Below are 10,198 nucleotides of genomic sequence, written 5' to 3' on the forward strand. Positions count from 1 at the left end.
CCTTCAGGAGAAGAGCTAGATTCTAACATTATGAGGGAGAATCATTCCGTCAAGGGTTTCTTATTAATGAGTCAGTAACTAAACGCCCTTGTTTGGGTTCCAAGACCAATGATCCTTATGGGGAAGTTCACTCCAGAGCACACGGTATTTATGGTGATGGTTAAGCCCTAAGAGTCTTCCATATGAATTAGCATCAGTATTTGACGTCTAGCAATCCGTTTAAATTTGTTAGCAATCTCAGTTTAAATCAGTGTGTAGATTATCTCTATGGCATGCTACATGAGTTACAGGACTTTGAGTTTTGTGGTGTTCATAAAGTTTGGAAACCCGTTTTTTTTTTTAAATATATATTTACTATTTCATTTTTTTAAATGTTTATTTATTTTTGAAAGAGAGCAAGAGAGTGGGGGAGGGGCAGTGAGAGAAGGAGACACAGAATCGGAAGCAGGCTCCACGCTCTGAGCTGTCAGCACAGAGCCCGACTCGGGGCTCGAACTCACGAACTGCGAGGTCATGACCGGAGCCGAAGTCGGATGCTCAACCGACTGAGCCACCCGGGCACCCCTACTATTTCATTTTTTTAAGTTAGCACACAAACTGAAACTCAGAATATTTTTACACCAAATTTAGTCCAGAACATATATTAAAAATAATTGGTAAAATGATATTTTAAAAGCAAATGTGAGGAAATTTTGAAAAAAACTGGAGTACCTCACTGACATAATGATTCAATTTTAGCTCAAAGGGATTTTTGAAGATCGTTTAATTTGCCCACCTCTGTTCTATTACTGACAGGCTGCCTTTGCTCAACCATGACAGGAACATGTTGTGCAATACAGAAGCTGTGTGGCCATAAGTTGACAGATGAGAAAATGGAAGTTGAGGAACTTGCCAGACTTCTTGAGAGGTCGGTTTCTTACTGGTTTCTAAGGGTCTGTCCCAACCCCATAGGGTCGAAATAAAAGTTGACCTGTCAGATCTAAATTCACATTATTCCCCAGACACATTGTTCAGTTAAAATCAGTAGAGATAGCAAAACTGATCTGAATAATAAAAAAATAATGCAATCTAGGAGCGTCTGGGTGGCTCGGTCGGTTAAGCCTCTGACTTCAGCTCAGGTCATGATCTCACGTCTGTGAGTTTGAGCCCCACCTTGCACAGAGCCTGGAGCCTGCTTCGGAATCTGTGTCACCCTCTCTCTCTGCCCCTCCCCCACTTGCACTCTGTCTCTCTCTCTCTCAAAAACAAATAAACAGTGAAAAAAAATTAAATACAAAAAATAGAAATTCATGCTTCACAGGAGACTGAATTTTTTGGAAACTGTTTAAAAATGCATCCAAAGGAAGGACATAGGACAAAGTAGAGAAAAAGATTGTATAGCTGATTAAATAGCATAGGGAGGGGCTGCTGGGTGGCTCAGTCAGTTGAGTGTCTGACTCCCGATTTCAGCTCAGGTCATGGTCTCACAGTTTCATGGGTTCGAGCCCCTCATGGGGCTCTGCTCTGACAGCGTGGAGCTTGCTTGAGATTCTCCCTCTCTTTCTGCCTCATCCCTGCTCACGTTCTCTCTCTTTCTCTCTCTCTCTCAAAATAAATAAATATACTTGAAAAAAGAAACAAAAAATAGCATTGTTATTGTTATTGTATTGCCAGCTGAAGGAGCCCTTGGGGGTAACTGAGAGAATGTATAGCAGAAGCAGGGGTAAGACTAAGATGTTCGCTTTTGCAACTCACTTAGATGGTATGTCACTCATAGCCTTTGGACTTCAAAATAGATAGAAGCATATGTGAGTAGAAGCTTGCAGCTTTATTTTTTTCTGTCCTGGTAAATGGCTCATACCATGGTCATTGTGATCCAACATCGTCGTATTTGCCCTTGACAGGCAGGAAGTGTCCCTCCCCACATACAGCGCTAGGACGAGGTAATACGGAGTTGCATTGAGGATTATTAAGGTAAGAGACAGGGAGAAAAGCATCCTCAGTTTGCTCAGTTGTTGTTTATCCTTGCAAACACACCATGTATGTGCTCTCGTTTGTCCAAGCTTGTTAATTGGGTGTGAGCCCTGTATGTTCATTCGCATTTACAAAGGCTTACTTTAAATCACAACCTGTTCCAGTACCGAAGAAAAAAACTCACAAAAACACACAAAAAACCAACCAAAACAAAAAAGCCCCCAGCTAGCTGGCATTGAAAGTGCTGGCAGACAGAAGCTGTAATCTGTTGGTAATTTTCTAAACTTTCTGTGATGATTACCATTTGGGCAGTGTCCACGTCGCTGATGAGGACTTCACACACTCACAGCTGCCCCGGGAGCAAGGCAACATCTGCACAAAAACAGACCAGGATTATTCGGACAATGAAAAGAGCCGGTTACTGCTAATGCTATTGTCCATGATCTTCTACAAGAATTTCAATTAAATGAAAATCAAATGCTGGTCCTCAGAGGCCATATGGTGTAGTGGGGTGGGGGGTGGGGGGGGGGCAGTGCACCCATGTTTGAGCCCACGCTCTCACCCTGGCCGTGAAAGACACCTGGCCGTGAAAGACAGCGCTCGGCTGATGCAAGCCCAGACCGAAGCGAGGGTTTTTAGATCAGAAAGAAAGGCCCTGCTGTTTCAACAACCCAAAGAAATCAGAAAAAGCAAAGCTCATTCTAGACACAGACACCAGGAAGGACAGAAGGGAAGAGTCAGGCTCAGAGAGAATATGGCTGAGAACAGTGGCAAATGAGGTCATGACAACTCATGGTTAGGGCCTCCAGGACACCAAAACACTTAAAAAGAGAAGTTATTAATGTATTTGTCGGGACATGAAATGCGACGACCATAACCCTTCAAGACTCCATTAATTTACATCGCTCAGCAGTTGCTGCCTCACCATGCCCAAGGGCCAAGCCCTTTTCATATATCGCTTCTAATTTATAAAACAAGCTTTAAGCAGAAAAAATACAGTTGCGCTCCACTGAGGAAACAGATTCAGAGAGGTTGAGGAACCTGGGGCCACAGAGCTGGTGGAGTTTTTTTGTTTTTTGTTTTTTGTTTTCCTTCTTTGCCATTAGAAGGAGAGTTGTTTTTTCCTCCATTGCCATTAGGAGGGTTTGTCTCTCTGTGCCGTTAGAGATTTGGGCAAAGCTTTCAGATGATTCAAGCTGCCCGGGATAAGGAATTGGAGAGATTCCTATTTTGCATAGTCTGAGATGTTCTCACTTGAAGATAAAATGCCTCCTCTCCCAAGTAACTTGCAGGGAGAAGAAGGCTGAAAAAAGAAGGAGGAGGGGATGAGAAGGAGGAATCTGAGAGGGGAGAAAGGTAGAAAGAGAAACACCAGAAGGTAAGAAATAAAACGAAGAGCTAAGTGGGGTCATCATAACAGAAGGGATCTGGATAAAGACCCTATTTTCTGAAAAGTAATGAAAGCCACAGAGGCCTATTTTCACTGGGTTTGACAATTGCTTCAAAAGGAACTTCACGCTGGGGGCAAGTGACTGTGTCCCATCAAGGAAATGCAAAATGGACACTCCACCCTACAGAAAGAACATTTAAAAAATTTTTTTTGTTTAATGTTTTACTTATTTTTGACACAGAGGGAGACAGAGCATGAGCAGAGGAGGGGCAGACACGGAATCCGAAGCAGGCTCCAGGCTCTGAGCTGTCAGCACAGAGCCAGATGTGGATCTTGAACTCATGAACTGGGAGATCATGACCTGAGCCGAAGTCTGACGCTTAATGGACTGAGCCATCCAGGCGCCCCAGAAAGCATGTTTTTTTTTTAAAGGAGTAGATCTACTTTATATATTTATTTTGACAGGCTCAGACTAGTTTTACTCATCTCATTATTACAACTTTTACACCAGATGTATTATAAAATTATATGTTAAGCAAGTGTTGAATAATGATGGTGGGGGGTGGGGGTGGGCATAGAACAATTTCAGGATGTTAAGTTATTTGCAGAGAAGCAGGAGGAGTGTGACCATCATGAATGTTTGCATCTGATTATCTTCTATGCTATTAATAGTGTTAGATTCATTAGTCTACTCACAGAGAATTGCAAACACAGTATGTGAAGGTAGAATAATATGTTACAACTATTATAATTACAACTAACATTTCTTAAACTTATTCTTTCTTACCGCAGTCTTCCCTAATCAATCTGCACCTCTAAGTTTCTTCTTTTCCCCCATTATTTTTATAGCTATTCTAAAAATGTATCTTCTCTGTTATTGTCTGTCTCCCCTCAGAGAATGCAAGCTTCCTTGGGCTGGGATTGCTGTTTTGTTCTATCTCCAGGGCCCGGGTTCAGGGCCTGCACAGAAGAGGTGCTAAGCAGTAAATGAATTGATGCACGAAGAAATGACAGCTATGTTTCAAAGTCTTTCTTGACTGTCTCATGATTCTAAGACAGGAAGTGAGTCTTCAGGAAGTTTGCGTTAGTCGCCCAGAGTTTCACAGGTAGGAAGTTCCAGGTTAGGGCTTGAGCCAGGCTTTTTGATTTCGAAATCCTTACACAACTACAGTGTGGAATAATAGCCTGTGTGTGTACGTGTGCATGCCTGTGTGTCCCTGTGTGTGGGTGTGCGTGCGTGTGTACGTGTGTTTAATCTCTGAACTTGATTTGTACTTAACAGGACCCTCTCACGGAAAAACTCAGTTGTATTCAACCAAAAGATGATGGCAAGACAGAATAGGACAGTTAAAAGATATAAATAAATGTTTAGCTTTCTCCAGTTAGGGCTAAAAAGAGAATTGCTTGTAGGAGTGAAAAAAAAAAAACCCGGTGAAATATTCCTTTTCAGTACACTTTTTCATAATATGTTACACACATAAAAACCCAATTTACCACTTTCCCTTAAATTAAACGAAATATGTAGGCATAATCGCTCCTCAGGGTGCTATGTAGCATGTCTTGCCATTTTGGTATTAATCCAAGCTCATCGTGCTTTTCAGAGTAAGAGAAAGTTTGGTTTTCTTTTCCCATCCAGACAAACTATCTCGAGCTCTCTGCTCCTAACTCCTTTCGAAGTAGGGACACCCGACAAACACACACTTTGGAGTCAGAGACAGGTGTCAAGGGCTCCTGGGCAGCACACTGGAGATCTAAGAATAGAGAAATGGAACCAGGGGAGCGTAAAATACGGCATGCTTGAATGATGATGATGTTGTCAACAGAATGTTTATTTAAGTCTTGCTTTTCTTCTTCCAGTCTCTCAAGATCAATTTAGACATTTCGCCTGTGAATCCTGCCCTGAAATCAGAGGAAACACCGTGGCATTATTCAGAGCCCGGAGAACTGGGTTCAAATCGCCGTTCTACCACTTGCTTGCTCTGTGACCTTGGGCAAGTCGAACTCATTTCCTCAGCTGAGAGATGAAGGGTCGCGCCCGCTCTGGCTGCTTCTGGAGCTGGAAGATCTTCATCAGAGCGCCTGAAGGCCTTTGTAAACTTTAAAGTGCTTTACAAATGTTAACATTTTACTCAAGAGATTTTTTTTTTAATTTTTTTTCAACGTTTTTATTTATTTATGGGACAGACAGAGACAGAGCATGAACGGGGGAGGGGCAGAGAGAGAGGGAGACACAGAATCGGAAACAGGCTCCAGGCTCCGAGCCATCAGCCCAGAGCCTGACGCGGGGCTCGAACTCACGGACCGCGAGATCGTGACCTGGCTGAAGTCGGACGCTTAACCGACTGCGCCACCCAGGCGCCCCAAGAGATTTTTTTTTTTTTTTTATGAGTCAGTGGATGGGATAAAAATGGAGAACAGAAACGATACAGTTTATTTATTGCCTTATTCTATAATGCAGATATAATTACTTAAAATATTTAATATTTATGGCCATTTTCATAAAAAGCTCACTTGTCAAAATGAATCTAAATTAAACAAAGTAAACCTATTATAATATTTATCTGCGGGAAAGTCAGAGATGATTTACGTGGAGTAATTTTTTTCTACAGATCTATCTCTGATTTATTTTTTAATCATACCTTTGTGGAATGGATAATATATTTATATGGTTCAAAAGCTAGAAGTTTAAAAACGTATGTGTCCTTCCTGTTTTTGTTCCCAAATTGCCTGGTGTCTGTCCCCTCTGTATGAGTGTCTTATATATCATTTTGAACTACCTTAATGAATATGCAAGCTTTGGGTCTTGTTTTGCGGTAAGAGGGGCTTCTTTTGGTTTAGGGCAAGAGGAGAAGAAATAGAAACTAACTCTTCCAGACGATGACATAGCGTGCCCAAGATCGCACACTGTTTCAGTGACAGAGCCAGATTAAGACTTAATCTGTGTGACTGCAAAGCTAATATTTGGTCCAGTGCATCAGACTGGAGAGGCTGGGTTAGAGGTCACAGAAAACCAAAGTGAGAGTAGGAGGTAAATGAGAGCCGAAGCAGGAAGAAGGCAGGAACCTATTTTGCCTCTTCCCAGAGAAAGGAGCCCAGTCCAGGAGTGCAAGTGATGTGTGCTCATCTGCAAACAGGCTCCCGGCCTCACCCCAAGCTGAGGAGCTGTGTGCCTTGGGCTGCCTTGCACAGGGGCTCTCCCAACGTCACTATGGCTCATACAAAGGTCCAAGGTGAGCAGGGTAGAATGAGCCCATCAGACCGTGTTCTTCTGAGGGGTTGCAGGGTGGGGGAGGGGAAGGTGGTGTTTTCAGGAGAAATTTTTCTTCCAGGTAAAACCCAGCAGTCCACCTGACCCCTTTGTTTTGCATGCTCCGGGACTGGAGAAAAATCAGTAAGTGACCCTCAAATGTGAGGCTTCCTCAAGGCTGCATTTGTCAAGTCAACTGAGAGGTGACTACCCAGAGGAGGCCAGAATGAGTGTTCCAACATCCACTGTCATCACTTGGCAATGGCATTCAAAACACTTGGCCTCATGAATGAGTAACCCCTGAGGTCAGCCTTCAGATAATCGGTTTGCTTTTGGGGACTTTGAGATTTCTGAGATGACAGAAGATATTTTGTCAGAAAATTCTTGAAACTTGGGAAGATTTGTTCATAAATGGTTGGCCTGGTTTTTGTTTGTCGTTTGTTTGTTTTTTCTTGAACACCGTGTTCTTAAACACACACACACACACACACACACACACACACACACACACTCCCTTACAAAACAGCACTGGAATGGGGGGGTGAGGGTGGGTATTTATTGGCGTCTTACATGTGTGGATCTTCCGACTTGCTTTCAACCACTCCAAAAAAACAAGAAATCTAGTTTGAATTTCAAAGATGTTTCTAAACTTGTGTCCTTGCTGCATTTTGGTATCCCCAAAATTCTTTTGACTTTTCTTGATTTTTTTGTTTCTAGGTTATTGTTTTCGTGGGCTTCTGGTTTCTTCAATCTGAAAAGTAACACTGAGAAAGCTCCCGGAAGAGAGGCTCAGCAGCGGGCACCGCGGCGTCGTGGAGTCATGGGATTTGGGTTTTCTCTTCTTTTCTTTCTTTCGCCGCGGTTAGGCTGAGCCTTGCCAGGGAGTCCCCATCAACAAATGGGATAAAGAGAAGATGCCGGGGACGTTCAATGCGTTTGTGTTTATCAAAGCTCTTTCAGGGTTTAAACAATTAGTTCTATGAATTAGCAACATGCAATGCCCAAAGTATATTGCTGAGAAAAAAATCTAAGGTATCTGAAATGCCAGATGCTCTGCAGAGTAGTAAGAAAGGGAAGGAAGGTGCTTGTGATTTAGAGGGTATCACCATTTACTGGGGCTATACAAAATGGTTGTGAAGAGGGCACAGGGGCGGTGCGGTGGAAGGTTTGAAGATCCTTCTGGGCAATGGAAGTTGGGCGGGGTGGGCGGGTGCTGTCCTAGTCAGCTCTGGCTATAATAACAAAATACCACAGACTGAAGACTGCCACAACAGTTCTGGAGGCTGGGAAGCTCCCGTGTCAGCAGATTTGGTGTCCGGTGAGGGCCTTCTTCTCAGTTTCCTTACGTGGTGGGGAGAAAGAAGCAAGCTCTCTACTCTCTCTTCTGCTACAAGCAGCAATCCACACATGAGGGCTCCACTCTGGTGGTCTAGTCACCTTCCAAGAGCCCCCCCCCCCCAACTCTGTCACTTTGGGAGTTAGAACTTCAACATGTGGAGTTTAGGGGGTATATGTTCTATAGAAGTAGTCAAGGAAGACTTCCAGGAGTAGGAGACCCTTGAGTCGGATCCTGAGGAAGAGAGGCAATGCAGGGTTGGCAAGGTGAGGAAGGCCTTCCTCACAGAGGTGTGGGATGGCAGGCAAGGCAGATTGGCCGACCTGCACATACTTGCCCTCGACTAGAGAACGTCATGTTAAATGCCACTCTTCACATTGCCTCAACAGCTCCTTGACCGCCTATGAAAAATGCGTTGTTGGGGCGCCTGGGTGGCTTGGTCTGTTGGGTGTCCGACTTTGCCTCAGGTCATGATCTCACGGTCCGTGAGTTCGAGCCCCGCATCAGGCTCTGGGCTGATGGTTCAGAGCCTGGAACCTGCTTTCGATTCTGGGTCTCCCTCTCTCTCTGCTCCTCCCCCGTTCATGCTCTGTCTCTCTCTCTGTCTCAAAAATAAATAAACATTAAAAAAAATTTAAAAAAAAAATGTGTTGTCGGTTCACTGTAGGATTTTTGTATTATTTTTAAGTAATTTATTTAAACGTTTATTTATTTATTTTGAGAGAGAGCAAGAAAGCATGCACATGAGTGGGGGAGGGGCAGAGAGAGAGAGAGAGAGAGAGAGACAGAGAGAATCCCAAGCAGGCTCTGCCCTGTCAGCACAGAGCCCGACGTGCAGCTCAACCTCATGAACCATGAGATCATGATCTGAGCCGAAATCAAGAGTTGGACACTTAACTGACTGAGCCGCCCAGGTGCCCCTGTGCTACCTTTTATTTAAAACAAAACAAAACAAAACAAAACAAAACAAAACAAAACAAAACAAAACATTTTGTTAAAGTACCACTTACCTTGGTTATTAAGGTTTTATTTTTTAAGTTGATTTATTTACTTACGTAAGTCATCTCTACACCCAATGTGGGGCTAGAACTCACGACCCTGAGATGAAGAGTCGCCTGCTCTTGTGACTCAGCCAGCCAGGTGCCCCAAGTATTGCTTTTGGGGGCAAATGCCTGACTCTCCTCCACCTAGCCCTGGCCCTACCTCCAAGACCATCAGTGCTGAATGTTCACTAGGCCCAGAGCACCCCGCTCCACTTGAACAGCCCCTTCTTTCTTCTAACCCCTTCTCCTCTTAGGCTGGACTCATTAAGTGGGAGAGGAGGTGAGCAAGGGAGAGAAAGCCCAGCTCTGTTTGCTCATCTCCTTCCCTGAAGACCTCTAAGCCTAAAGCAGGCCTTAGTCAAGGGAGAGGTAGAGCTTTCAGTGTAACTTGCATTTGGAGATACTGAAATAAGGCTCTGCTTGCCTCTGAGAGGATGTGAGCTGCTCAGATCTCTCAAGAAAGACGTTGCTGCTCAGCTGAGGGGAGCGGGCCGCACTGACAGCCTCCTTTGGTGGAGTTCAGTGGGGTCTACCCCAGCTTTCCAGCATGCTCAGTGGCCCCCACCAGTGACCAAGGCGGTAGCACGGAAGTTTCATTATTTTCGACCAGCCCATGACCACTTAAATGGACAGTCTTGGGGCGCCTGGGTGGCTCAGTCGATTGAGCGTCCGACTTCAGCTCAGGTCACGATCTCGCGGCCCGTGGGTTCGAGCCCCGCGTTGGGCTCTGGGCTGATGGCTCCGAGCCTGGAGCCTGCTTCAGATTCTGTGTCTATCTCCTTCTGCCCCTCCCTTGCTCATTCTCTCTCTCTCTCTCTCTCTCTCTCTCTCTGAAAAATAAGTAAACATTAAAAGAAAAAAGGAAGAAGAGAAAATATCCTGACCTAAGCTTCCTCCCTATGAATCCTGTGTTGGTTGGCCTTAGCTGGGACCAGGGCCATGGGTATGGTTTTAAAACCTCCTCAGATGATTTTTCTGCGCAGCTGGGGCTGAGAAGCCCTGCTTACATCCTCCCCCAGCATTGGCAGTAATGTAAAACCCAAATTTCAGACCTCAGCCCTTCTCTCCCTATGGATATTGAAGCTACCTTTCCGGACATGAAAATAGATAAGTTTAGTCATTTAAAAACCTTGAATAAGTATCAGCTGAAATGGCCTAAGCACTGTCACTCTGTTTGTGCCAAGCAACGATAAGAATTTGTGTAAATCATTCAGGTTTCCAAACACTTT

At 44.3% G+C, this 10,198-nt stretch overlaps 1 long non-coding RNA gene across 1 annotated transcript; it reads left to right on the top strand.

Annotated features, from left to right (window-relative positions):
• The first annotated feature begins 6,102 nt into the window (after positions 1–6,102).
• Positions 6,103–7,016, top strand: LOC121029192 (uncharacterized). The gene is made up of 2 exons (XR_005789632.1): positions 6,103–6,573; positions 6,673–7,016. It is a non-coding gene; the product is annotated as an uncharacterized LOC121029192 (long non-coding RNA).
• The last annotated feature ends 3,182 nt before the right edge of the window (positions 7,017–10,198 follow it).

The sequence above is a fragment of the Herpailurus yagouaroundi genome, unplaced genomic scaffold, assembly GCF_014898765.1.
Source record: "Herpailurus yagouaroundi ecotype Mexico unplaced genomic scaffold, PumYag 139, whole genome shotgun sequence".
Lineage (NCBI taxonomy): Eukaryota > Metazoa > Chordata > Mammalia > Carnivora > Felidae > Herpailurus > Herpailurus yagouaroundi.